This window comes from Dendrobium catenatum, unplaced genomic scaffold (assembly GCF_001605985.2).
Source record: "Dendrobium catenatum unplaced genomic scaffold, ASM160598v2 fragScaff_scaffold_1684, whole genome shotgun sequence".
Taxonomy (NCBI): domain Eukaryota; kingdom Viridiplantae; phylum Streptophyta; class Magnoliopsida; order Asparagales; family Orchidaceae; genus Dendrobium; species Dendrobium catenatum.
The window spans coordinates 1,005,612-1,033,031 of NW_021320146.1; the positions used below are offsets into that span (position 1 = coordinate 1,005,612).

At 38.2% G+C, this 27,420-nt stretch overlaps 1 pseudogene; it reads left to right on the forward strand.

Moving 5' to 3' along the window:
• The first annotated feature begins 2,518 nt into the window (after positions 1-2,518).
• LOC114578358 lies at positions 2,519-27,355 on the forward strand (annotated as a pseudogene).
• Positions 27,356-27,420: the final 65 nt, after the last annotated feature.

Consider the following 27,420-nt stretch of genomic DNA (forward strand, 5'->3'; position numbering starts at 1 on the left):
GAATCAGAGGCAAATCCAACTTCTTTTTTTAGGGTTGGTAAAAAATTTGGATGGACAAAGACGCTTATGATTGATAAAATTAGAGCAAAAAATATTTTTGAGAGGGGACAAAATACCCAAAATATTCCAAAATATCCTCACTAAATATTTAATATTTTTTTTAGGATGGGCACCCTCAATACAAGGGGACAGCCCATGATTGAGAGCTATTCTAATGTGAAGCAAATTGACCATCTCATAAATGCTTATATTGTTCCTATAACAATGATTTCAGTTGTATAATGACTGATTGCACCATTTATGTGATTTAGCATCCACAAATTTCAACACAAATTTATGCTTAAATATCTAATATACTTATGGTGGTCCATATCTACTGCTTATGTTTTTGAATTAATGATTGTTTAATCACTGATATGGTTGTGTCTAGCTGGAGCTCTAGCATTCACCGCTGCGGAATGTCGTTGTAACGCATTACAATTACAGCGGGGGTGGAGCATTTTTAAAACTTTTGCAAAGAAAAATATGGCGATAATATCTGCCGGGATAAGTAAAAAATTGTGCTATGATAGCCCTATTTTTTGTTGTGCCTTATGCTTATTAAAACAATTTTTTCCTACACAAATTTTTTGAACTAAATTTTTTTGTACTACAAAAATACTTTAGAAAACAGTCCCAAACAAAGCTTTAATCTGCTAAATTTTTGTTTATTCATAAGAAAATTTTAGAATTATAATATTTTAAATTAGAATATAAGATGTGTTTTTTATTTTATACTTTCTTAGGTTAGATCTATATATTTAATTGAAATATTTATACTTTTTATTTATTTCAATTTACATTGCTTTACTTGAAATATATGTTAGATTTAGATTTTAATTATTTATTAGTTCTAAGTTTTCAAGATTTTTGAACATAGTTTAGAACATTTAAAATTAATTTTATATTATTTAAAATTAATCTAAGAAATTTAAATTTATACATATACTTAATTAGTTCATTCAAATGACACACATATTAAAATGATTTCGATGTGATGTAAATTTTGATGCATTTGTTGTAAACTTATAATGCATATATGAATATAAGATGTGAATGATTTTGTAGTGTAAATCAAGTGAATAAGAGAAAAAATGACTTTGTAGAAGCAATCAAGATTAAGGTTTTATTTGGGATGATTTTTTTATTGCTTCTTAAAATAAAATTTTTGTATAAAAATTAAAATTCAGTTTGGGACAACTCCGTTATTTTGTACTAAAACTCTATTTTAAGAAGCAATAAAAACTCATTACTTCGTTTGAGACAACTTTTTTAATGCTTTCTAAAGAAGCTTTTTAGTTTTAAAAAAAATTGTATATAAAAAATTTTTGTACTAAAATATTTTTTTAGTAAGCAATAAATTTTTTTTTTCAAATGAAGCTTAAATCAAGATACAACTTAAATGAATTTTTGGGCTAAATATGATCAATTAGATTGCTTTGGATGATTTCATCATGATGGTGATTTTGTCATACTTTCTGATGACTTTCATGAAATAATCCTTCTAACTTAATCGACTAACCTTGAATCTAATCACTTTGATTAGCAAAATCAGCTGGAATTCATCTTATATGATATTTATGGGTATATTTAGTTTCGTAATTTTCTTATCTCTTCGAAGATATTCATAAAAGAATAGAAAATTAGATAAACAAACTCCATTGATTTTTTATATAATCATAAAATTCCATTTCAATACTATAAGCAACAACTCCACTTCCAAATGATTTAGCAACTCTATCAAAGTAACTTGTCCTACTACCTCATCATCTTCATGAATATTTGGAGAGATTATTACGTGTAGAGTTCGGACACATAGAACCGTTCGGGTCTGTGACTGTGAACAGTAAAAGTACAATTATTGTTCACCACTGCACTTTTACTGTTCACTCATGTGCTTTTACTGTTCATAGTCAGAAAACTGAATGATTATATATATCCGGACTCTGCACGTAATAATCTCTCGAATATTTGAGTGTGCACTATGCATGCTAAAGTGTGATAAGAAGTTAGATTCATAATTCTCAAATAAACTATTATATTTGGGCCAGGCCGAGTTGGGCTTGTAAAAGAAATTGTTGATATGATTATTATAGGGTCAGTTTGCATCCGGTCACGGGAGGGGAGATAGGTTCGAATATTAATAAAATATTATTTTAAATTAAGAGCGTCAAAAGCGCAGGCAAAGCGTAGTCAAAGCCCAGTCAAAGCACAAGTCAAAAGTACTGGCAAAGTGCAGTCAAAGCACACCTAAAGAGCAAGTCAAAAGCGCAGTCAAAATCGCAGGTGACGTGGCAAATTTTTATTGGATGTCCAAATCTATTCTCCGTGTCCGATGACCGGATGCAATAATTTGCCCATTACCCAGTTACAGGCCCATTAGAAAATAGCCCGAGCCTGCTATGAGCCGGGTCACATCAAGCCCAGCCTTCCTTACATAATCTATGGATCCCGTCCAGTTTTGTATCCGTCACAAACTTTCCACTTTCCCCTCCCGCATTTTCCTTGCGCTTTCCCATTTCTGCACCTACATCTTCCTTCGGCATCTGGCCGAAACCCAGAGCCATGGCGCTAGCGGAAGAAGGTTTTAGAGCTTTGGATGAGAAGTCACTTATAGAGTATATCAGGGCGACGCCTGCTGTCTCCTCCTTGCTTGGAGATGACCTTGAAGGCCTTACTGTCAAGGAGGTCGGGGATGGCAACCTTAACTTCGTCTACATCGTCATCAGCTCCTCCGGAGGATCCCTCGTTATCAAGCAGGTATACTTCCTACGCTTGTGCGATGCAACCAAAGTAGTATTGTAAATAGAAGCATTTGAGTTTTATTTCTATAAATTAGTATATTTGCAAGTGTACTTTGTGCATGTTTGAAATTTATATGAGTATTATAATACTATTATTTTTAAAATTTATCAATATTAAAGTTACTATTTAATCACATAAATTATATTAATCTATACGGTAATTAAATGAACCCAAAATATGGATAAAAAATAACTTAGAGATTAATAATATTGAATGATAAACAAAGAATGCAATGGAAACAAGCCAAAAAAAAAGAGCCTTAAAACAAATGCTACAACTAATGCATTTTGATGAAACTTTAATGGAATTAAAAACATGACACATAAATAGTTAGATCAAGGCAAGTCATTAAGAGGAAAAAATCTCAAAAACTTTAATTAATAATGAAAGGTATGACTATAGAGGGTTTGGGCCAGGGGCGAATCCAGCTTCTTTTTTTAGGGTGGGCAATTTTTTTTTTTTGTGGGAGATGGGCAAAGACGCTTAGGATTGATAAATTTAGGACAAAAAATATTTTTGAGAGGGGGCTAAATACCCAAAATACTTAAAATATTCTAAAATATCCCCTCTAAATATTTAATATATTTTTTTAGGGTGGGATTTGCCCACCCTCAATACATGGGGGATCCGCCCATGGTTTGGGCTTGTTTATTGAGCTTTGGTATTTCTTATTTTCATATGCACTATTTGGTTTGAAAATAAAATAGAAATGAACATGATAGGGGAATTAAATTTAAACTAAGCTTCCCCATCTTCTTTGGATGGTGAGACATAGAATGAATTTTTAACATTTTGGTGAGGTGACATGTGAGTTACAAACATAATTCATTGAATTTCTTCATCTTACTTTTTGCAATTTTGGAAAGGAAATTGTCAATGAAAAACTAATTTTATTTATTCATATTTCCTAGATAAATGCAATTATCAATTAATTACAATGGAATCAAACTTTCAATATAAAATTGTGAAGAAAAAACTTCAATTCCTTCAAACCAAACCTAGCATACCCTTGATTTTGACAAATTGTGTTATATTTAGAGGATGTTTGGTTGGATAAAAAAGGAATGTAGTGTAAAATGAATAATTTGATGTTGTTTGAATAAATGCAAGAGAGTGGTTTTTTTTTTTGTTTAGTTTAAAGTAATGAATGTAATGTAAAGTCCAAAAATAGTGGCGGCTGGCGGGGGAGGTGGCCAACAACAAGTGGCGGCGCCGGCCAGTAGTGGTGGTGGCTGGCAGTGGTGGTTGGCGGTGGTGGTTCCCTAGGGCGGTGGCAGGCAGTGGTGGCTGGTAGTGGTGGTGGCCGGTAATGGGGGCGGCAGGTAGTGATGGTGGCGGGCAGTGGGGGCGACAGGTAGTGGTGGTGGCCGACGGTGATGGTTATCGGGGATGGTGGTGGTGATCGACTGTGGGGGCGGCTAACGGTGATGGTCACTTGCAGCGGGTGGTGATTGCTGCTGATGGTGGTGGTTGCCGGCAGTGGATGGCGGTGAAGGCTAGTGGTGGGCGGCAGATGGCTGTGATGGTGGGAGGCGGTCGAGCTTGCTTGTGGTATGAATAGTTCTCGCATGTAAAAAGGTGGTGTGAAATAGTGATGCAACCTAAGTTTCTAAATATTTTATGGATAACACTTAGGAAAGCAATTAGAAAATTCTTCCTTTCAATAAAACATAGACATCCTGTATAAATAGTTCTCGCATGCAAAAAGGTGGTGTGAAATAGTTCTCGCAGTTCTTTTTCCCTAATGGACATTTATTGTTGGGACAAATTTTCCTTATTGAGCTTGGCCCATTTCTCTTTAATTCTGGCTATTTGGTTCCTATGCTGGTCGTGCCTTTCTCTTGGGTATTTCCTATGGTTCTTGTGCTGGCCGTGCCTTTCTCTTGGATATTTCTTATGGGCTGGCTTTTGATTTTCTGGCTATTTGGTTCCTGTGTTGGCCGTGCCTTTCTCTTTGGTATTTCCTATATTTTAGTTGCTCTCATTGGAGGCTTGGGTGGCACCTTTTGGAGGGTTGTTTGGATTCTTTTTCCCTATTTATAGGGGGTTGTTTGCTGCTATAAAATAAGTGATGAAAATTTTTGAACCATGAAACCTGCGAGTGTGGAATAACTTGCGAGCTATCCTCTTCTACTCCCTCTCTTCTTATAATTCATCTCAGTTTCTAATCTCTTTCTTCTCTCTACGGTATCCCTTCCAATTGTATACTTCTTCTCTAAACTTCATTAATAGTAAGTTGGTTGTGTTGTTTACAAGTTGAAAGTAGTATTTGAAGTTGTTTTGTGTATGTCTAAGCTATATTGTAAGGAAGTTTTATTTTTTGCCAATCTTGTAGTATTTTGAGTTTGCAACCTTAGCATCTTTTTTTTTTTTGTTCTTTTTTGTTTGCATCACATCATCATGTTAAAAAAAAAAACCTAAAAGTAGAATCAAAGTTGGAGAGCTTTAAAGAAAAAAAGTGTGAAAAAATAGTAGGACTTGAAGATTTTTAACAGAAATGTGGAAATACATAGGAGATCAAAAACTTTGTTGGCTTACTAAACTTTTTAATACTATTTTAAAAACTAAAAAACTGCTGGATGAGTGAAAAAAGAATGTGTTGGTCATTATTTTTAATAATAAGAGTGAAGCACAATAGCGTGCAAATTATAGAAGGGTTAAGTAAATGTGTCGTATATTAAAATTATCAGAGAAATTAATTGAACATAAGTTATGGCGTGATATTAATGTTTCTTAAAATCATTTTGAATTCATGTTGGGTAGGTTTATTAGACATTTATTGAGAGATTTGATGGAGAATTCTAGATAGAGTAAGGTGGATCTAAATATGATATTATAAAGAGAAGTGCTTTGGAGAGTTCTAGAATGAAAAGGAGCAAGATATTAAGGATATGTGTATAGACGTTGTTACTTGTGTTCAAACACAAGGTGATTTGACCAAGTATTTTTCCTATTTCAGTTGGATTACATCAAGGATTAGGTTTAAGTTTATATCTTTTTTTAAGCAGTCATGGATTTTCTTTCTAGACAATTGCTAGATGATGTACCTTCATGTAGTATGCTTTTTGTTTATGATATTCTTCTTATTGATAAGATTAGATAGGGAGTTGGTAGGGAGTTGGTGGAAAACTTAAATTATGAAGGTCAACCTTAGAGTCTAAATGTTTTCGCTTAACTAGATCTAAAATTGAATACATGGATTGTAATTTTACTAATAATAGATCTAGTGTTGGGACTGTGACATCGGGTGATCAAGTCATTAAAAGGAGTGAACATTTTACATATCACAGGTCTATTGTTCAAACTGATGGTGAAGCAGATACGAATATTATTAGTAGAATTCAAGTTGAATGGTTAAAGTAGAGAAATGTATCGAACCTGTTGTGTGATAGAAAAGTACTCTTCAAATTTAGGAAAAATTTAATGAGATGGTGGTGAGACCTACGTCGTAGATTGTTGGTCATTAAAAGAGAAACATAAAATTAAGTGTTGCATAAATGAGGATACTTAAGTGGATGATTGGCTTGACACTTAGAGCCAGTATGTGTATATACATGAAAAGGTTGGAGTAGCTCTAGTGACAGATGATTGCGTCTTTTATGGATACAAGCGCATGCACAATATTTTTTTTTTATTTTTTGTGTTGGTTTGTGTTAATTAAAAATGTATGTGCTAATTCAAGAAAACAACTTTGCTAAAATAGGTTCAGAACAATGATTTTTGGGACTGGAAGTCTGGAACCAATGTTAGGATCCGACACAGAAAAAACATTCTGTACAACATGACATTCATATGTGGACTTTACAAACAAACACATGAATCAGCATGTGAAAGGTTCTTCAAATTCGTTTGTTTCTAATGGTGTCGTCCTTGAAAAAATAATTTTAGAAACTTATCACATCAATTTATTATTCTCTGGTCCTTTCATATTCTAAAAGATTGTTTCATTTTATTTTCCTAATTACTTATCAATTCTATTCCATTTCTTGATTGGACAAAAATATAATTGTTGATTTAAGTTGAATTATCATATAGGCTATTCCATTCATCCGCTGCATTGGTGAATCATGGCCAATGACAAAGGATCGTGCATATTTTGAGGCATTAACCTTGAGAGAGCATGGCCGTCTATGCCCAGCTCATGTCCCAGAAGTTTACCACTTTGATCGGCCCATATCTTTGATTGCTATGCATTACTTGAAGCCGCCGCATATTATTCTTCGGAAAGGATTGATTGCTGGAATTGAATATCCATTGCTTGCAGAACATATGTCAGAATACATGGCTAGAACACTATTCTTTACATCTCTTTTGTACCGTTCTACATCTGAGCATAAACGTGAAGGTATATCTTTCTTGTGCTACCTTGTATAACGCATCAATGTTTCATGCATCCTTTATTTGAGTTCTGGTTTTTTTTTTTTTTTACAATGAGATGTCTTAAATTCCTGCTCTTTTCTTTTGTATTTCAAAATCTTTGGCAAGTTAAGCCTTAATTAGACTAATTGTGAAGAGGTTTTGGCTTGTTTTTATTTTGATAGATTCCCCGAATTAGATTTTTAGTTTTACATATTTATGATGTGTTAAATATATATATATATATATATATCAGTTTTCTAAATATTATGAATTTTATTTATCAACTTGTCAGTTAAATAGAAAGCATTAATGTGCTGATATATTCATTTGTCAATTCTTAATCTTTATTTTTGTGGAAATCCATGCTAGTCCAGAGTTTTTTTTTAGATTTCTTGTAAACAATGATTATATCATAGTAGCCTTATATGAGTGGGTTTTACTAGAAGTTGCATGTTCCTTACATCATTAATCTTGTATTCATGTTCCACTTACCTTCATTAAAGTTAAGGACCTATTCACTCTCTTTGTTCTTTTATTCATGTATGTCTTTCATACATGAAGTTTTCGTGCATTCAAGCTCTCCTCGTTGATTCCACTTAACCTTATCAAACTAGGCCTGACATTCAAGCTATGCTATAATGTTTGAATGATTGAATCTAATTGACTCTTTTGTTGAATAATTTGGGCGACTTGATTAGCCCGGTGTACAAAAATTTAGATTAAAACTGAAAAATATGGGAGCCAAAATGCTGCTGCAGCATTAGGATTTCTAGCTGGTGTTGTTATAAAAAACATACAATTGTGGCCAGGTTAATAATGGTGATGCTGATGTTGATGGTTGTTTATTGTAAAACAGGAAAAGTACGAAGTATGACAATGGATTTATTAGTCACAGTGCTTGAATGATATTGAGGGGCTGTTTGGATACGGGATTATGCCCGATTTGGACAGGATTTATGTTGTCGTTCGAACTTACGGTAAAATAAATCCACCGTCTGGTCATTTTTGCAGTAAATCCCGGGTTTTCTAAATCCTACAGTTTGGTGGATTTAACATTCACCGCGCGAAAGAGTGGGAGAGCGGAAATAGAAGTATTGGTGTACCTGGCTTTGTGCAACAAGTTGTATGCCGTGTCATTCCTTTACATCGCAATCTCATTCTTCTCTATTTCTACTTGTTGAAGCTACCCTCTTTCTTCCTCCACTCCTTCCTATTATATAAGGCACTGACAGTTCAACCAATTCACGATTAGATGAAAATATATTAATTCATATGGGGCAACTAAAGTATACTAACAGATCACCTAAATAGCCAGAAAACCATAACGTTGTGCTAGCAGAGCTGCTAATGGAATAATTTTTGTGTGGGAACATCACCTTCATTGTCTTATTATTAGATGTTACAGTGATTTTGCGTTAGATTTTTTTTGTGTTCTATTGTAGTCCACATGTCCATCAAGTTTTTCTTTATAATGTCAGTTTTGTATTGATCTTGGTACTTTCCAGCATTCAAATTTTTAATATTAATTTTTTTTTTCAGTATGAGAGCTAATGAATTTTAAATATAATTCATACTACATATATCAGCCTTAAATCCTATATTGCATTGTCAAACAGCTCCATCATATTTAATATGATTTAACACTTAGGGCCTGTTTGGCAACTAACAGTATTTAACTATTTAGGATTTAGTTAATCTTTTAAATTTTGGATTTAGTAAATCTTGGGGCTGTTAAATCGTGAAAATTGTTTGGCAAGTTAAGTGATAAATCCTGTTAAATCTTGTGGAACTGTTTGACAATGTAATATAGGATTTAAGACAGTTAATTCATTTAAAAATTAAAATTAATATATATTTAATTTAATTTACGTATTAAGTAAGAGTTATTTATTAATTTCAATTTTAATTACCATCAATAAGTTATAATGATAAATAATATAATTAGAAATTAGCTTAATTATTAAATAATTTAACTAATAATTTGATTACTAATTATAGTACTCAGTATCAAATTACTTATTTAGTTGTTATTTAATTTGTTTTAATGAAATTAATTGTCAATTAATTTGAATAATTAATAAATTTTAAGTATATTATATTTTTAATTAATTTTAGTTAAATATGTTGAAACAAATTAATTAATTCTTATGATAATTTTCTATCAGTGCAATGGCTGCCAATTTCAAGAATTTCTGCTCTGTCATGCTGTAGCCATGGGCTTAACCGCTTAGGGTTTGCTTTTCTTCTTTAGCTATTTGTAACTGTTCGACTTTGCCTGCTTTGCATGAGGTAAAGTTTTGAACGAGTCGATAAAAGAGTTTTTTGCCTGCTTCGACGACGTTCCTTCCTGTCGGGTCAGAAGTCATGATAGCTCGTAGTTCTTTTATTGGATCGGAAGTAAAGATGACGGAAGGGAGCTCGCTCGTTGCGAAGATAACCATTTTCTCCCATTCGCTCGCTTCTTCGGCGAAATCCCTTAAATCCGCTGAACTTCCAGATTTAGTAAATCTAGGATTTATTGCAAAAAAAGTGGTAACGGCGAATTTATTCAGCCATGAGATTTATACCGAGTTGAAATCCCGTTTGGCAATATTTACACTAAATCCTACTCAAATCCCGCGTAAATCTTGTTGCCAAAGAGCCCCTTATGTTGTCAAATAGTTTTTCAGAATTTAACTTTAGCAGAAATTACTAAATCTGGATTAAATCCTATTCAAGTTAAATCCTACTTATTGCCAAACAGCACCTTAGTATGGTTGTCTGTGAGAAAACAGACTGAGCTTGTTTGTTTGTGTTTTTAAAAAGCAAAAATATAAGTGAAGGGAAACTTGAAGGGATTTCCAAGAAAAGTTAGAACTCAAAACAGCTCTTGAAGAAATGCAAACTCTGAAATAGTTATTATTAGGTTGCTGGCACCATGACATTCTAAATGGCAATAAAAATTATTTGGGTAGCAAATTGCTCACTTTCACTCATTTCCGTTGAGAAGAAATAGGTGTTCTTATGAATCCTACCAAGCAATGGGGAATGAAAATATCTTACAGCATGAAACATGATGTGGCGACTAGCTGCTACTCATTTTTCCACCTCTACTATTTCGCTGCAGCTCCCACTTTCTATTTGCCTTTCCGTTATTCTGTCAGAAGCACTTTTTGCTTTTCCTAGTCAGCATTTTCTTCCTAGTATTATTAGCACTGTAGCTGCAGTGAGGAGTTTTTTAGTTTTTACAGAAATAGAACTCAAAAGAGTATTCCTCCTCTTCCTCCTGTTCTTCTTCTTCTTCTTCTTCTCAAGTTTTCTTCTCTGTTTCACTGCTATCTTCTTCTATTCTCTGTTCTTTTCCTGTTTTGCTTATTAACTGCAGGTTTTCATACCAAGTTGGTATCAGAGCTCGGCACTGAGTAGCAATGGCGGAAGGAAGCAAGCGATCAACATTGGAGGAGGATCGGAGCTTGGATGCGTTATGGAATGCTCAAGCGAACATCACGCGGCAAGTGGAGGCACTCACCAATGAGTTAGCGCGCTTCTCTACTGAGATGCGGGCGGAGATTCGCTCAATGCGAACCAACCGACCTCACACTGGGGGCGCTAGATTCGCAACACCAATACCCACCGCGACGCACCAACAACCACGACATCGACGGCAGGTAACAGCCGTCCACATAGTCACTGATTCTGAAAATGAAATGGAATTTCAAAATCAGGAAGCGTCCGATTCAGACGACGAAGAACGACAGATGTATTATGAACCACAACGGCATCCCATACCCCACCGTCAACAAGGAGAATTTCGCATCAAGCTCGACATTCCGTTCTTTGAAGGTCGTCTTAACATTGAAGACTACCTGGATTGGGAGAGGGCTGTAGAGGCTTTCTTTGATTACATGGAGATAGCCCCTGAGAAACAAGTTAAATATGTCGCTTGTCGCTTGAAAGGGGGAGCTGGAGCGTGGTGGATGCAGTTGTTACAGTCGCGGCGAAGAGAGGGGAAGGGCGGCATATCCAGCTGGTACCGGATGAAGCGCCTACTTCGCGGCCATTTCTTACCCGTTGATTACGAGCAAATGCTGTATGTGCAATATCAGCATTGTTCACAAGGAGGAAAAACAGTGAACGAATACACAGAAGAATTTTACAGATTGAGTGCCCGCAACAATCTGAATGAATCCGAAAACCAGCTCGTCGCGCGATACATTGGGGGACTTCGAGATGCAATTCAAGATAAGCTGGAACTCAATTCCGTTTGGACATTGTCGCAGGCAGTAAATTATGCACTCAAGGCTGAATTACAACTCAGTCGGCATCCGAGAACTCGCACCGTCAATCGGCACAGTACCAAACTGCCTGGAGAATCAAGCAAACCAATCATACACAGCGGAAATAAACCAGCGGCTGAAGGAGCTGGCATCCTCGGTCCTGAACCCAAAGTCCCAATCCCTCTGCGGACCAAACTCCCAGCTAAGGACCCGAATCCTTATGCCAAACCAGCAACGTTCAAATGCTATCGGTGCTTTCAGCCAGGACACAAGTCAAATGACTGTCCGAATCGGCAGCAGTTACACTTAGCAGAGGGAGAATATGGGGATGAATTGCACTCCGGAGAGGCTGTTAATGAACAAGATTTTGAAGACCTTCAAGCGGATGATGGAGAGCAATTAGTGTGCATTTTGGAGAAGCTGCTGCTGGCGCCTCGGCAAACCAATAACACCCAGCGTCATTCTATCTTTCGAACGCGATGCACGATCAACGGCAGAGTATGTGACATGCTCATCGACAGTGGGTGCACAGAGAACATCATTGCTCGTTCGGTGGTGCAAAAGCTCCAACTTAAGACATCCAAGAATCCGCAACCTTACAAGATCAGTTGGGTGAAGAAAGGGGTAGACATTCTCGTCTCCGAAATGTGCCGAGTAACGTTCACAATTGGAAAGAACTATATGTGTGAAGTGCTGTGTGACGTTCTCGAAATGGATGTATGCCATATCATCCTCGGGCGACCCTGGCAATACGACGCTGGTGCCGTGTATGACGGGCGCCTTAACACCTATGCATTCGACTGGAAAGGCCGGAAGATTCGATTACTACCGCACGCCCCTGCGGATGATAGCCAAAAGCCATCGGGCAAAGCAGCAATGTACATGGTTTCTGGCCCCAGCATCATCGAATCCTGGAAGGAAGAGGACCATATGTTGGCTTTAATCATGTCTCTGAAAGGTCCGAATGACAAAATTCAAACGCTTCCTATAGAGATACAGGAGCTATTGCATCAGTATCAGGATGTTTGGCCGGAAGAATTACCAGACACCCTTCCTCCCCTCCGCAATTTGCAGCATCAGATTGAACTACATCCCGGGGCTACTCTACCGAACCTGCCGCACTACCGAATGAGCCCACAGGAACATGAAATATTGCAGGGCATTGTCGAAGAACTAATGCAGAAACAATTGATACAACCAAGCTTGAGTCCCTGCGCCGTCCCGGCGTTGTTGGTGCCAAAGAAGGACGGGAGCTGGCGGATGTGCGTCGACAGTCGAGCAATCAATAAAATCACTGTAAAATACAGGTTTCCGGTGCCCCGTTTTGAAGATATGCTGGACAAACTCGCTGGAGCTGTGGTTTTTTCAAAATTAGACCTGAGGAGCGGTTACCATCAGATGCGAGTCCGTCCCGGAGACGAATGGAAGACGGCGTTCAAAACTCGCGATGGATTGTATGAATGGCGTGTAATGCCCTTCGGGCTGTGCAACGCCCCTGCCACATTCATGAGACTCATGAATGAGATCTTAAAACCGGCTCTAGGAAGGTATTGTGTCGTCTACTTCGACGATATCCTAGTATACAGCTCTACAATAGCAGAACATATAAGTCATCTTCAGGCAATCTTTGACATCTTGAGAATAAACCAATTGTATTTGAATTTCTCTAAGTGTGAAATGGCTACAGATTCGGTCCATTTCCTTGGATTTATAGTATCAGGCAACGGCGTCCAAACAGACCCCCAGAAGATCTCGGCGATCACCAGCTGGCCGATACCCAAGTCCATTTCAGAGGTCCGGAGCTTCATTGGCTTGGCCAATTTCTACCGCCGATTTGTGCGGGGGTTCAGTATCTTGGTCTCACCACTCACTGACTGCCTTAAAAGCAAAACTTGGCACTGGAATCAGGAACAACAAACCAGCTTCGACAATATTAAGGCAGCGCTAACCTCTGCTCCGGTCCTAGCTATCCCTGATTTTCATAAACCATTCAGTGTAGATACCGATGCTTCAGCCATTGGAGTTGGGGCGGTGCTCTCCCAAGAGGATAGACCGATAGAATTTTTCAGTGAGAAGCTCAGTCCAACCAGGCAAAATTGGTCCGTATACGAGCAGGAATTGTACGCTGTAGTCCGAGCTTTAAAACAATGGGAACACTACTTAATTCATCAAGATTTCGTGCTGAGCAGCGACAACCGCGCCTTGCAGTTTATCAACAGCCAGAAGACGATCAATCGAATGCACGTCAGATGGGTGACGTTCTTACAGCGGTTTAGCTTTGTCCTGAAACACAAAGCGGGGGCACAAAACAGAGTCGCCGATGCTCTCAATAGACGATCAGCATTGATCACTAAGCTCCAGTTGGACCAGCAAGGACTTCAACACCTCACGGAACTATATGCTTCCGACCCCGATTTCTCAAATGCCTGGGCCGTATTGTCGCAAGATGTAGCCCCAGCTATGCAAGACTTCTCACTTCGGCACAATTACCTGTTTAAAGGTAACCTCCTATGCATTCCCCAATCGTCGTGGCGGGAACATTTGATCAAAGAAGTACACAGCGGAGGACTAGCTGCTCACGCCGGTAGAGCCAAAACTTTGGAGCAAATGCAGAGTCGTTTTTACTGGCCACATCTTCGTCGCGATGTCATCAGATTCGTGGAGCGCTGCCCGATATGCCAGGTATACAAAGGAAATGCTCAAAACACTGGATTGTATATGCCACTTCCAGTCCCGAGCTCCATTTGGGAAGATCTGAGCATGGATTTTATATTAGGCTTGCCGAGAACCAAGAAGGGAGCTGACTCAATCATGGTGGTTGTCGACAGATTTTCCAAAATGGCACACTTCCTAGCTTGTAAGAAAACCTACGACGCCTTGAACATTGCCATGTTATTCTTCAAGGAAGTTGTCCGTCTTCACGGATTGCCCCGCAGCATTACATCCGACAGAGATGTAAAGTTCGTTAGCCACTTCTGGCGGGAGCTTTGGAAGCGACTACGAACGGAGATCAAACTGAGCTCGGCATACCACCCGCAAACAGATGGCCAAACGGAGGTCGTCAATCGTTCCTTGGGAAGTATGTTAAGGTGCATTGCTCATGAACACCCCAAACAATGGGATGATTACTTGGGGCAAGCTGAATTCGCCTATAATTCTATGAGCAACCGCTCGACTGGCCAGTGTCCGTTTAGCATTGTGTATACCAAAATTCCTAATCATATTGTGGATATTGCTATCTTGCCGAAATGCAGGAGTAAGACAGCTGCCGACACCACCGAACAATACACCAAGATGCTCGAAGATGTGAGGAGCAAGTTATCTGCGTCAAATGCAGGGTACAAAGAGAGCGCGGACCAGCACAGGAGGGAACGGATCTTTGAACCAGGCGAAGTAGTCATGGTCCGGCTGCGGAAAGAAAGATTTCAACTAGGAACCTACTCCAAATTGAGTCCTCGACGCATAGGACCGGTACCCATTCTGCGTCGTATTAACGATAACGCCTACGTTGTTGAGTTACCACCGGGCTTCCTCACCCCAGCCACCTTCAATGTGGCGGATATCATAGCCTACAAGTCAACTGACACCGGCGTTGCTCAAATTCATTCCTCAGGCGAGGAATCTCTTACCGAGGGGGAGACCTGATGTGGCGACTAGCTGCTACTCATTTTTCCACCTCTACTATTTCGCTGCAGCTCCCACTTTCTATTTGCCTTTCCGTTATTCTGTCAGAAGTACTTTTTACTTTTCCTAGTCAGCATTTTCTTCCTAGTATTATTAGCACTGTAGCTGCAGTGAGGAGTTTTTTAGTTTTTACAGAAATAGAACTCAAAAGAGTATTCCTCCTCTTCCTCCTGTTCTTCTTCTTCTTCTTCTTCTTCTCAAGTTTTCTTCTCTTCTTCGCTGTCTTCTTCTTCTCAAGTTTTCTTCTCTGTTTCACTGCTATCTTCTTCTATTCTCTGTTCTTTTCCTGTTTTGCTTATTAACTGCAGGTTTTCACACCAAAACATCCCATATAAAGTTATGATCAGGTTTTGGTTCTTGTTCGCAATTGCTTTTTCATGTGATAATCCTACACATTTCCAGTTGGTTGTCTATTCTAATGCTCTGTATTGTGTCTTTGCAAACTTTTTTAATGCTAGATAGCTAATGGAGACTGTTTTGTTAGGAGTTCTTTGAAAGTCAGCTTTTACTGCTTTTTTTTTTTAAATTTAAGGGAATTACTTTTTTTGTAATATTCTCATTCTTGATTATCATTGTTTTCTCAATGTACAAATGAGTTGTTCACCCGCCATTGAAGTAAAATATTAGTTAACCTATGACTTATGCAAATTTAACGTGAGCGTAGTTTTCATCAATGCCGTTAACTTGGTTCATCTTTATTTTTTTTTTCCTATTCTTTATTTTGTTTCAGAATAAACTTTTGAAGGAGAATATGACATTTATCAGTGTTGTTCTAAGGTTTCTTACTAATATCTTGATGCACTTCTGCAGTTGCAGAATATTGTGGGAATTTCGAACTATGTAGACACACCGAACGGGTTGTATTTTCGGATCCCTACAAGATTTCTCAGTATAACCATTGGACATCTCCTTACCTTGATCAAGCTGCCAAGACGATTCGTGAAGATGATATCTTAAAGCTTGAGGTTGCTAGCCTGAAATCCAAGTATGATGATCATCCTAGTGGCACTTTTCTAATTAAGTTACATAGCTCTTTATGCCATTTTATGTTTGTAGTTATTTTAGCATTGTTTTCATATTTTAGGTTCTCTGAGAGAGCCCAAGCTCTCATTCATGGAGATCTCCATACTGGATCAGTCATGGTGACAGCAGATTCTACTCAAGTTATAGATCCAGAGTTTTCCTTTTATGGGCCTATGGGGTTTGATATAGGAGCCCTTGTGGGGAATTTGATTTTATCATTTTTTTCACAAGATGGACATGCCAATAATGGAAAAGATCGTACGGTATGGATTAAATTTATCTTTTTTCTGTTTTTTTTTTTTTCATTAGCTTGGTATCATTGTTGGTTTTTACCTTATCATGCTATTATCATATGCTTTCTAAGGGTCCAGTTTTTTAATATAAGAAACTCATTTAGAGTGCTTACTTTTTCACATTTTTTGTAAACCGGACTCAACTCTATGCTCATTTGTATGCCTACTTAAGGGGTTTGATTTTATGTCATGAAATTTTTATACTAAAAAGCTGTTTTAAAAAGCAATGAAAAAGCTGCCCCAAACGAAGCCCCTATTTTGTGAATGGTTTTTTTTTTTTTTTTACGTTTGTGGGTGTAAGACTTTCAAAATTGCTATTTTTGGTTTTAACAAGATTACTGTAATGATAAAGAATATATCAAACTTTTATTACTGCATTACTGCATTACTGCCTCCATAAAAGGTTCAGTGCTGAACCTTCTCACGAAACAAATTATTAAGTTTTAGTTAAGCTAATTTTTCTTATTTTTTTACCAACTTTCTTTGTAGCATATGCAATTTGGAAGATATATTGGGTTGGATCTTTAACTAGTCACTTTTACTGATTCTTGATTTGCACGTTTATGTGCTCTTTGCGAGTAGAGTCTACGTGGGAACGTTAATGTAAAAACCTTCACACCACTAGAAGAATCCACCGTCCGTTGTTGCTAGCATATGTAAAAACTTCTCTTGATATGTAGTAGATCTTGATATATTGACTCCTGCTTGTCAGTTGCACTTGCAAAATTTAGGCATCATTTGGGACGGCTTTCTTACTACTTAAAACAGCTTTTTAGTATAAAAATTTTAATTTTTTACTAGAAAACTACTTTAAGAAGCAGTAAAAAAGCCGTCTCAAATGAAACCTTAGTCTTGATTCTCATAGCTAAAGGAGAATTAAAGCTATCCATGTTGCTTTGGTTTTATTTGTGAGGGGAGGCTCATAACAAAAATAGCTACTCGGCTTTCAGATGAAAACTAGGGAGTAACTACAATTTTATAGATTAGGACGACAATTTTGGGAATTGAAATATCCAATATTTGACTAGTTGCCAAATGTTTGATTTTTTCAAGCGTATCATAGACGGGTAGTTTTAATTAGAGCTGTCAACATTGGACCCGGCCCGAAAACCCGACCCGAAAATTTCGGGTTTGGGTTGACCCGAACCCGAAGCGGGTCGGGTTCGGGTCCTGAAAATTGACCCGTTTGCAAAGCCGGGTCGGGTTGACCCGGGAACCCGAGAATGACCTGGAATGACCCGGAAATCCAGCTGACCCGCTAGCCGCTGCACCGCGCCCGTCTGCCCACGCGTCGCTCGCAATTTCCGCCAGCCCCTGCTCCCGCTGACCACACCCCGCTGACAGCCTGCACCACGCCCATCTTCCCTCACGTCCGCCTGCCTCCTGCGTCGGATCGCCCGCATGCCGCCTGCCACCGCTTCGCTCGCGTCGCTCGCACCGCGCCCGCACCAAGCCGCGCTGAACTGCTGCAGCGCGTCGCTTGCCTGCCTGGCTCGGTTCGCGTCGCTCGCGTCGCCCCGCTGCACGAAACGGGTCGGGTCGGGTTGACCCGAACCGAAGCGGGCCGGGTTCGGGTCCGAAAATCGACGCGTTCGAAAAAACGGGTCGGTTGACCGAACCCGAATAGTGTCGGGTCAGTTCCGGGTTGACCCGAACCCAACCCGAAATTGATAGGTCTAGTTTTAATGGATGTTAGGTGTATAGATGCCATTTGAGATGGAAAGTTAAGTTGGACCTCTATGACATGAAAAAAATGTGAGGACTGAATTTGGGGTCTTTACAAATGTGGACCAACTAAGAGTGCCCTCTGAACTTTGGGGAGCCATGCATAATTTTCTATTTTATTGTACTTTGAATGTCAATATTGTCATTGCTTATTTATATCTAATTTAGTTATTTACATATTGTCATTTTCTTCAACAAAAGAACTTTGATTGCTTTGTATTTATTTCTAATGAATTTTTGAACTGTTGAAATGCGAAATTGTGCTTTACATTGTGGAGCTCGTCTCTTATGAATATTACATTTCATATTGATTTGTAACTTTTTCTGATTGAATTTTTCCTGTCACTTCTGTTTTACAGGCATATAAACGGTGGATTCTTAAGACAATAGAAGACACTTGGAATCTTTTTCGTAGAATTTCATTTCCTTATGGAATGAACACAGAGATGGAAACGGTGAGGCTTACTTGCTGATGTATACAGAAGCCAGAACTTTGTTCATTTGTCAGGAAAGGTATATTGAAAGATTTATTTCACGATACAATTGGATTTGGTCTGCCAAATGATCAGGTTATTCTTCCCAAGCGTTTTCTTTTAAATTTTTTGAACTCTATTTTGGACATAATATTTCATATCCAATTACTATAGATGTTGACTCCGCTAGAATTCGCAATTAGTGCAGCGAATACGGCGAGAATGGCAATCAATAGACACGATGGGCATTTTACATATTTGAATAACTCAACCGCAGCCAAAATCGCTCAAGCTTCATCAAGTTGCAAAACGGATTGCATCTATGTTGACCTGTATCATGAGCCAAAAAGAAAAAAAATGCCTCCCCTTTGCCTCGATCCTCGTGCCTGACATCGCCGGACTTCAAGGTATAATTTCTGACTCCATCCGTTCTCGACGTTTGCAGCGGACCGGGGAACACTATACGCGCTCTTGTAGCACGGTAGGAGGGGCCTGGTGCGAAGCATACGACGAGGCGGGTAAGCCCTATACACGCTCTTGTAGCGTGGTGGGGACGGTCCTCGACTCGGACACCGACACGCCGATGACTGCTACGCAAAGGTATGATGTTCCAAATCCATTCTCGACGTTCTGCAGTGGACCGGAGAACCACCTATACGCGCTCTTGTAGCACGGTAGGAGGGAGCCGGTGCGATGCATACGACGAGGTGGGAGAGCCCTATACACGCTCTTGTAGTGTGGTGGGGAGAGTCACTGCTGTTCTAGTACGTCACTGCTGTTCTGGTACGGATATTGCTGAAGGCCCATACACGTCTTGTAGGCGTGGTGGGATGAAATTTTGTACGGCGCGGTGTCCAAGGACACCTACCATACACGCTCTAGTAGCGTGATGGGAAGGCCCAGCTCCCCAATTTTCCCAAATGGGGTTATATGCCGGGGTGCTGCCGAAATTTTCACTAAAATCTACAAAGACTTGAACAATTTGAAAATCTTATTGGGCAACAATATAGAAGATTTGTACTTGAACAGAAGAGCAAGAAATTGAATTAAAATGAGCAGAGGACTGTACGATGAACAGTGAACTTGTGGATCTAATTAGAACAAACTAAATAGTTTCTAAAGATCAAACTCAAATTGAAATAAAATCAAACTGGAGTCAAAATCAAATCATTTGAACGTGAAATTGTACCTACAAAGACTTCAGAAGACTCTGAACAAGCACTTGAACTTGTTCTTGGAACTCGAACTGTGCAACATCAGGGGATCCTGATATAGATCAAACAAAGACTTTGATTTGGGCTGGATCCGAATCCGAATAAAGCAGTTGAACTCGCACTTGAACTCAGACTATACGACATCAAGTGGGGACTTGTAAACTTGATGAATTCAAGTCTGGATGAAATTGAATTTGGATCAAAACACATGCAAAGATCAAAAATTGGATCGCACACGGGAAGCTCAAAACTACAAGATCTTAATGCACGAACTCCTACAACAATTCCTACATGGTCAATGTACTATGCTTACAACACACAACAGATAGTTGCAAAGCATACGAGCAATCAAAGATCGGTCCCTGACAAATGAAACTATCCTCCACCGAGATTGGTGAAAGGGTGAATATGATGCAGAAAGAATGAATCTCCTGCAACATTTTCTAGAAGCTCGTAGTGGATACAAGCGGTCCCCTGCAAATGTATACTTGTGGATAACAACAGTGTATTGAAAGAACAACGAATAACTGTGGACACGAGTATGAATATCACCTACGACAGTGGTGATCAAGATCTACAAGCACATAGGGTACAAAGGCATCCCGGTGTACGAAAAAGTACACTCCTGGCAGAATCAGAAAGGAAGTTTGAACAAATTAGAACCAGACTCCCTGGTGTTCCAAAGCCTCCTCTTTAGTTTCTACTTAAGAAGAAATGGTTCTGGTGCCAGAAACCAGAATAACAAGTCACTATACCCAATATTAAAGGAATTCTTTCCAGATTAGCAATCATTGACCAGAGTCCAGAAAATTCCCCGGTGAATGAGAAAGGGGGAGTCAATGTCAAATGAGAAAATACCTCATGACATCCAAACAATGACGCCACCCGGATCTGCAACATCTATGAAAGCAGACAGAAGGCGTCTACGATCTACAACTCAACGCCACCGGATCTGCAACGCTAATACAAGCAGACAGAAGGCGTCTATGATCTACAATCTAACGCCACCGGATCTGCAACGCTAATACAAGCAGACAGAAGGCGTCTATGATCTACAATCTAACGCCACCGGATCTGCAACACTGATCAAGCAGACAGAAGGCGTCTACGATCTACAATGCAACGCACCGGATCTGCAACACTAATACAAAGCAGACAGAGGCGTCTACGATCCAAATGCATCGCCACTGGATCTGCAACACTGATATAAGCAGACAGAAAGGCGTCTACAACATTCATATTCGGCCTTTAAGGCCTTCAACAAAGAAAGTTCATGAACAAAGGCATGAAGCCTAAAGAACCCGATCCTTCATACGGATCAATAGGAGTCACAGGGTTCGAACTATCAAATAGATACACGGTTGTAGCGACCGGTGTATTTGTTTAAATACATTCTTTTTTAGGCCTTCAATGCCTAAAATTAAGAAAGTTCATGACAAGGCATGAAGCCTAAAGAAACCGATCCTTCTATACGGATCAATAGGAGTCGACAGGGTTCGAACTATCAAATAGATACACGGTTGTAGCGACCGGTGTATTTGTTTAAATACATTCTTTTTAGGCCTTCAATGCCTAAAATTAAGGAAATTCATGAACAAAGGCACAAAGCCAATGAAACCCGATCCCGATCAACAACTTGGTCGAGTTGACAGGGTTAATCAACAATAGAAGTGACCCACAACACCTGATGATGGCCGTGTTGATTGCTTATCTCAACCGGAGGGGTCCACAATATATTTCAAAAATGCCCTCAAACATCTACAAAATTCAAATATTTTTCAAGTGACCTCGAGGTCACCCCGATGATGGCCGTGTTGATTGCTTATCTCAACCGGAGGGGTCCACAAAATATTTCAAATGCCACCCAAATACTCCACAAAAATCCAAAATCAATCCCAAAATCCCAAATATTTAAATTTGAAATAAATCCATCAACAACTCAAAGCAAAATCCATCCACCCTCCGCAACAGTTTGCCGAGGTGGACAAATCAAAATTTACTTTTGCTCACAAAAGAGCTAAAATGCCTAGTCGAAAATATCACTAGGATTCATTCTCAAACAATCTCCTGCCAGTAAGGATGTGGTACGGGTCCTCTAACCTGCGGTTTGCCGCCAAATGGCACACCGCAGGATAAACGGTTACGACGACCCGGGGCCTCTAAACGGTGGTTTCGCCGTCAAATGGCACCACGATATACCGGTTATGGCCAGAGCCATACGCTCCTTATTGGCATCAAATCTTTGAGATATGAGTCAATAGGATATGATTGATAGGGCACAAAGCCCTCTGTCAGCTAAGGTGGATTTAATTTGTCCCTTAGATAACATTCAACCCCGGTCTACAAGGTCCTTGGACGAAGCAACCCATGGCTGCCGACAAGGATCCTTCTGTCAGGTTGGGTCGACTACCTCCTCTGACTAAGTAGACCAGGGACCACGATGGCCCGGGACGACGGAACATGGATCTTGATCGGGTCTATCATCCATTCCCCACCATCCGCTTTAAGTGCAAGATGGTGAAATTTCTATTTTAAATATCAAACCTTTCAAATTTCCAAACCAAATTCTTCAATTTTTAAATCCAATTTCTACCAATATCCTAAACCCATGCTGCTACTATATGCCAGATACACGTATATCCTACGTATCTGATTGACGACTAGCCTTAATCGAAAGTTCTCTCTCGTTATCGGGAGGGATAATTAACTATAGGGGCTTGCGCCTATAGGAAACCAGAACTCAGATCATAAAGTCCTCGCAAAATGAGGGCGAAATCTCTGGGTAATGTCTTATCTACAAACCCATCTGCCTTCCAAAATTTATCCCGGAACTTAGTTCGTTAAAACTCCCTCGCCGAATAAGAAAAGCGAGTGGAGGCCGGGGCCGAATTTTCGGAGTCCACAATCTACCTATTCAAAGCACCAAATTTAAGAACGAGGAGCCGCTCACGGGCGACTTAATTGAATAATGATGAGCACATCTGTGAGCTGATGCGACGCTGCGCAAAATTGTTGAACATCATTAGATTTTGGAATGGACTTTTGCTATTGCGCTAGGAAAGTTGAAAATATCTAAAAAGGCCCCCTCACACACAAGTCAAGCCACTGCGATAAAAACAATGGACTATGGAAGCAATGTTGCTCGACGTTGCCAAACTGTTACCCATTCACAAAACAGACTTTGCCGTTGCATACAAAATAAAGTCTATATGATTTGACTTAAGGCTATGCATGCATAGGTAGGGCTAATTAGAACTAGTCAGTAGTCACTGTGAAGTGAGTTGAGTTTGAAATATTAATTACAAAGCTTGCATGGAGTTTGAGCATGATGGCAAGTTACTAAGCAAGTAGGATGGAAGCAAGCATGCTAGCTTAGGGTAGGCGGAGCAAATAGGAGGTTGAATGGAGCGTCACAAGCGAGTGAGCAACACGAGCATACAAATGGGTAGGTGGTAGAATGATCAGCCGGCCAATAATAGGAGCATGTGAGTAATATGGAAGGTGGAACGAGCGATAGAGAGCACAGAGACAAATTGAGTATTAGTAGTGTGAGCGAATGAAGTGGGACAGGGCAAGCGAGCGAGGCTAGGTTGGAATTAGGAGGCATGGCGAATAGGCTTTTCTTGCTTTGATATCGTGTTGAGATGAACAAATTTTTCTGTGTTTTATCAATAGTAGCATTTCTTATTTATAATAGGATAAGGAATGCAGCGTCCCGAATGACCATTAAATAAATATGATCCACTGTACATGTTAAGAACACTTTCCTGAGATAAATTATTATGATAACACTTTTAAAAAATAATATTCAATATGAGAAATCTTAATGTATATGGTTGTGGGTCTCTAGCATTAGTAGTTGAGCAACCAAAGAAATTTAAATCATAATAAACCTACACCAGGAATGAGCATCAAGTCTATCATTTTCTATTAGTTGCAAAGTTGCTTACTAAATGGATATTTATAGCGAGACATCTTTGTGCATGGTAGTTGCAGTTGCATAGTTTTAATAGGTGATTCTTCTTCAAAAAGTAATAGAGAAGCTATAGCAATGAAGAAAAAATTTAATAGAGTTTAAAATTCATATTTATTTCAAACTACATTAAACCAAATGGCAAAATCTAACAATTTTGTTGTTTTTCAAAATATGTTCTTTTACTTTCAAGCAAGCAAATAAGCCCTAATGGAAATAAAAATGCAAAGATGTGTGAGTTATGAAACTTAGGATGGTGTGCAAAGCATTGTTTAAAATTGCTTAATATGAGGCTCACCTCAGTATAATTCTAGTGAGAAATATCTCCTGGCTTATGCCTCAATCATTTTTTATGAGGCGTGCATCTCGATTTGGCTGTGGTGTGTCATGAGGTACATCTCATCTCACTTGCATGAGGGATACGCCTCACTATTAATATAATTTTTATTAAAACTTACCTACATCCTAAACTAAAGCCCTGAACAAATCACACTTTCATGTACCCCTGAGCCACAGCAGCTTCTTCTCAATGGCCTCAACCTCCAGCCCGCAACCTTTATCGTAGCTACCACCACCGAGGATCACTTGGAAGCCGCACACCGCCACCACCTCATCTTCTAAAAATTTTGAAGTATTAATATCATCTTTATATTAATAGCAAACATTAACGAAAGAAAAAATAGCTGAAATAAATGAAGAAGATGATGAGGAGGTAAGAGATATTAGTTTGTTATGACAATGACTCACATAAATGTCCCCTCAATTATGACAATGCAGATGATTTCTAAGTTGTTATCAATTATTTCAACTTTCTTTAATAATTAAATGTGGATGAGTATGGAATTAGGAAAGAAGGAATTTAGAGATGAACTTGATGTTATATGATACTTTTTTACAATTCTTATATTTTATATTATTTTTCTCTTGTAATATTTGAATTTCAATTCTATTTTATGCATTTATCACTTCTCACTTTATATACCGTGTAATTTTTTTGTTCAATTTGCGACCTAATGATATTTCAATAGAGGTGTGGAAATGCTTAGGAGATGAAGGAATTTCTTGGCTTTCTAAACTTTTTAATATTATTTTGAAGATTAAAAAGATGTCTAATGAGTGTATTGATTCCTATTTTTAAAAATAAAGGTGATGCACAAGATTGTGCGAATTTTAGAGGAATTAAGTTAATGTTTCATATTTTAAAACTATGGGAGAGAGTTATGGAGCATAGGTTGCGGCATGATACTAATGTTTCTCAAAATCAATTTGGATTCATGTCGGGTAGGTCTACTATGGAAGTTATGCATTTATTGAGAGGTTTGATGGAGACGTATAGGAGAATAAGAAGGATCTACAAATGATATTTATTGATTTAGAGAAAGCATGTGATAAACTTCCAAGAGAAGTGCTATGGAGAGTTCTAGAAAAGAAAGGGGTTACTAATGCTTATATTCAAGCCATTAAGGATATGTATATTGGAGTTCTTACTTGTTTTCATACACAAGGTGGTTTGACCAAGTATTTTTGTATTTTAGTTGGATTACATCAAGGACCAGTCTTAAGCCCATATCTTTTTTTCCTTAGTCATGGATGTTCTCACTGAAAAATTGCAAAAGGTTTTACCTTGGTGTATGCTTTTTGCTGATGATATTTTTCTTGTTGATAAGACTAGAGAGAGTTAGGGGTAAACTTGAATTATGGAGGTCAACTTTAGAGTCTAAAGGCTTTTCATTTGAGTAGATCTAAAACTGAATATATGGAGTGTAATTTTGATAAGAATTGTTCTTGTCAGGGGATTGTGACTTTGGGTGATCAAGTCATTAATAAGAGTACACGTTTTAGATATCTTGGGTTTATTATTCAGAGTGATGGTAAAATAGATGGGAATATTATTAGTAGAATTCAAGTTGGATGGTTGAAGTGGATGATAGAAAAGTTTTCTTCAAATTTAAGGGAAAATTCTATAAGATGGTGGTTATACTTGCAATTTTTTATGGCGCAGAATGTTGGCTATTAAAAGAGATGCATAATATTAAGTGTTGCAAAGATGAGGATGCTCAGGTGGATGATTGGATTTACTCTTAGAGACAGGATAAGAAATGAGCATATACATGAAAAGCTTGGAGTAGTTCCAATGGAAGATAAGATTAGAGAGATTCTTCTTTAGATGGTTTGGTCACATAAAATGGCAGCCTTCCGATGAGCCGATTAGGAAAATAGATGTATTAGATTTGACTTATGTCAATAAAGGTAAATGTTGACCTAAAAAAACTTGGTTGGAAAATATTAGAAATGACCTTTTTTATTAGATTTAAATAAGAATTTAATTTTTTGTATGACACAATAGAGAAAAAAGGATTCATGTAGCTGATCCTACATAGTGGGACATAGGTTTGATGTTGTTGTTGATGTATGTTAATTTATTACTTTATAGTTCAAAAGAAATTTAATATGTCATCTTTTAACATATTAGTTGAGTATTATATAAAAAACCACTTTTAACATTTATTTTCATATTACGCAATTTTTTAATTTTGAGGCTTACACCTTAAAGCTTATGTCTTGCCTCACAAACAAAAAATGCCTCAATGTCCAATTGCGCAATTTTAAACCTCCGTGCAAAGTGATTATTGTGAGGAGCATGAGGTAGTAGCATGCATTGAAGATGAGCATGAAAGCAAGTTAAGTGATTTGTTCATCATGCACAATGGAGGTTTGCATGTACTCTATTCCTACAATAGACTCCTAATAGTTGTGCTAGGATTAATTACACTGATCCTATATTGGTTTTAGAAACCCAAGTTCCTTTGAGCTAAGATTGTTTCCATAATTAAGTGATTCTGTTATCCTTTTTTTTATTATTGCTATGCTGTCTAATCTCTGGAGTACAAACTAGAGCAAACATTGACAATCTTTAAGGATGTAATTAGAGCTTCTAAGGTTTCGTTTGGGACGACTTTTTAACTGTCTAAAACAGTTTTTTAGTACAAAAATTTTATTTTTTTACTAAAAAGCCTATTTAAGCAATAAAAAAACCGTCCCAAACGAAGTTTAAATATATGATATATGGACATTGCTTGGTTATGTTGAAGCTTTACTTGTTAAAATCCCAAGCCTTTTTCTATTTCTTGGCCTATAAATGCCAGTTTGCAGCTTTACCAAGCTCAGCTTCTCTTGTTGCAGGAGGATAGTTGGTGTAGCTCATGTTGAGGACTTTGAGTCAATTACTGATGCTAAAAGAAGAGCGTATTGTGAGCACCGCGCTTTGGAATTCGCTAAAATGATTCTAAAAGAAAGGCAGCGCTACGATACTATCGAACAAATCACATCTGCACTTCAGAATATCCCTTCGTAATGGCGCCTTATGGAGCTCGTAAAATATATTGCTTAGTTACTTAGGCTTGGTTTGGGGCGGCTTTCTTATTGATTCTTAAAGCAGCTTTTTAGTATAAAAAATTTATTTGTTGTACTAGAAAGCTGCTTTAAGAAGCAGTAAAAAAGCAGTCCCAAACGAAGCCTTAGATTTTGTTTGTGACGGTTTTTTTTTTAAAAAAATTGTTTTAAGAAGCAGTAATA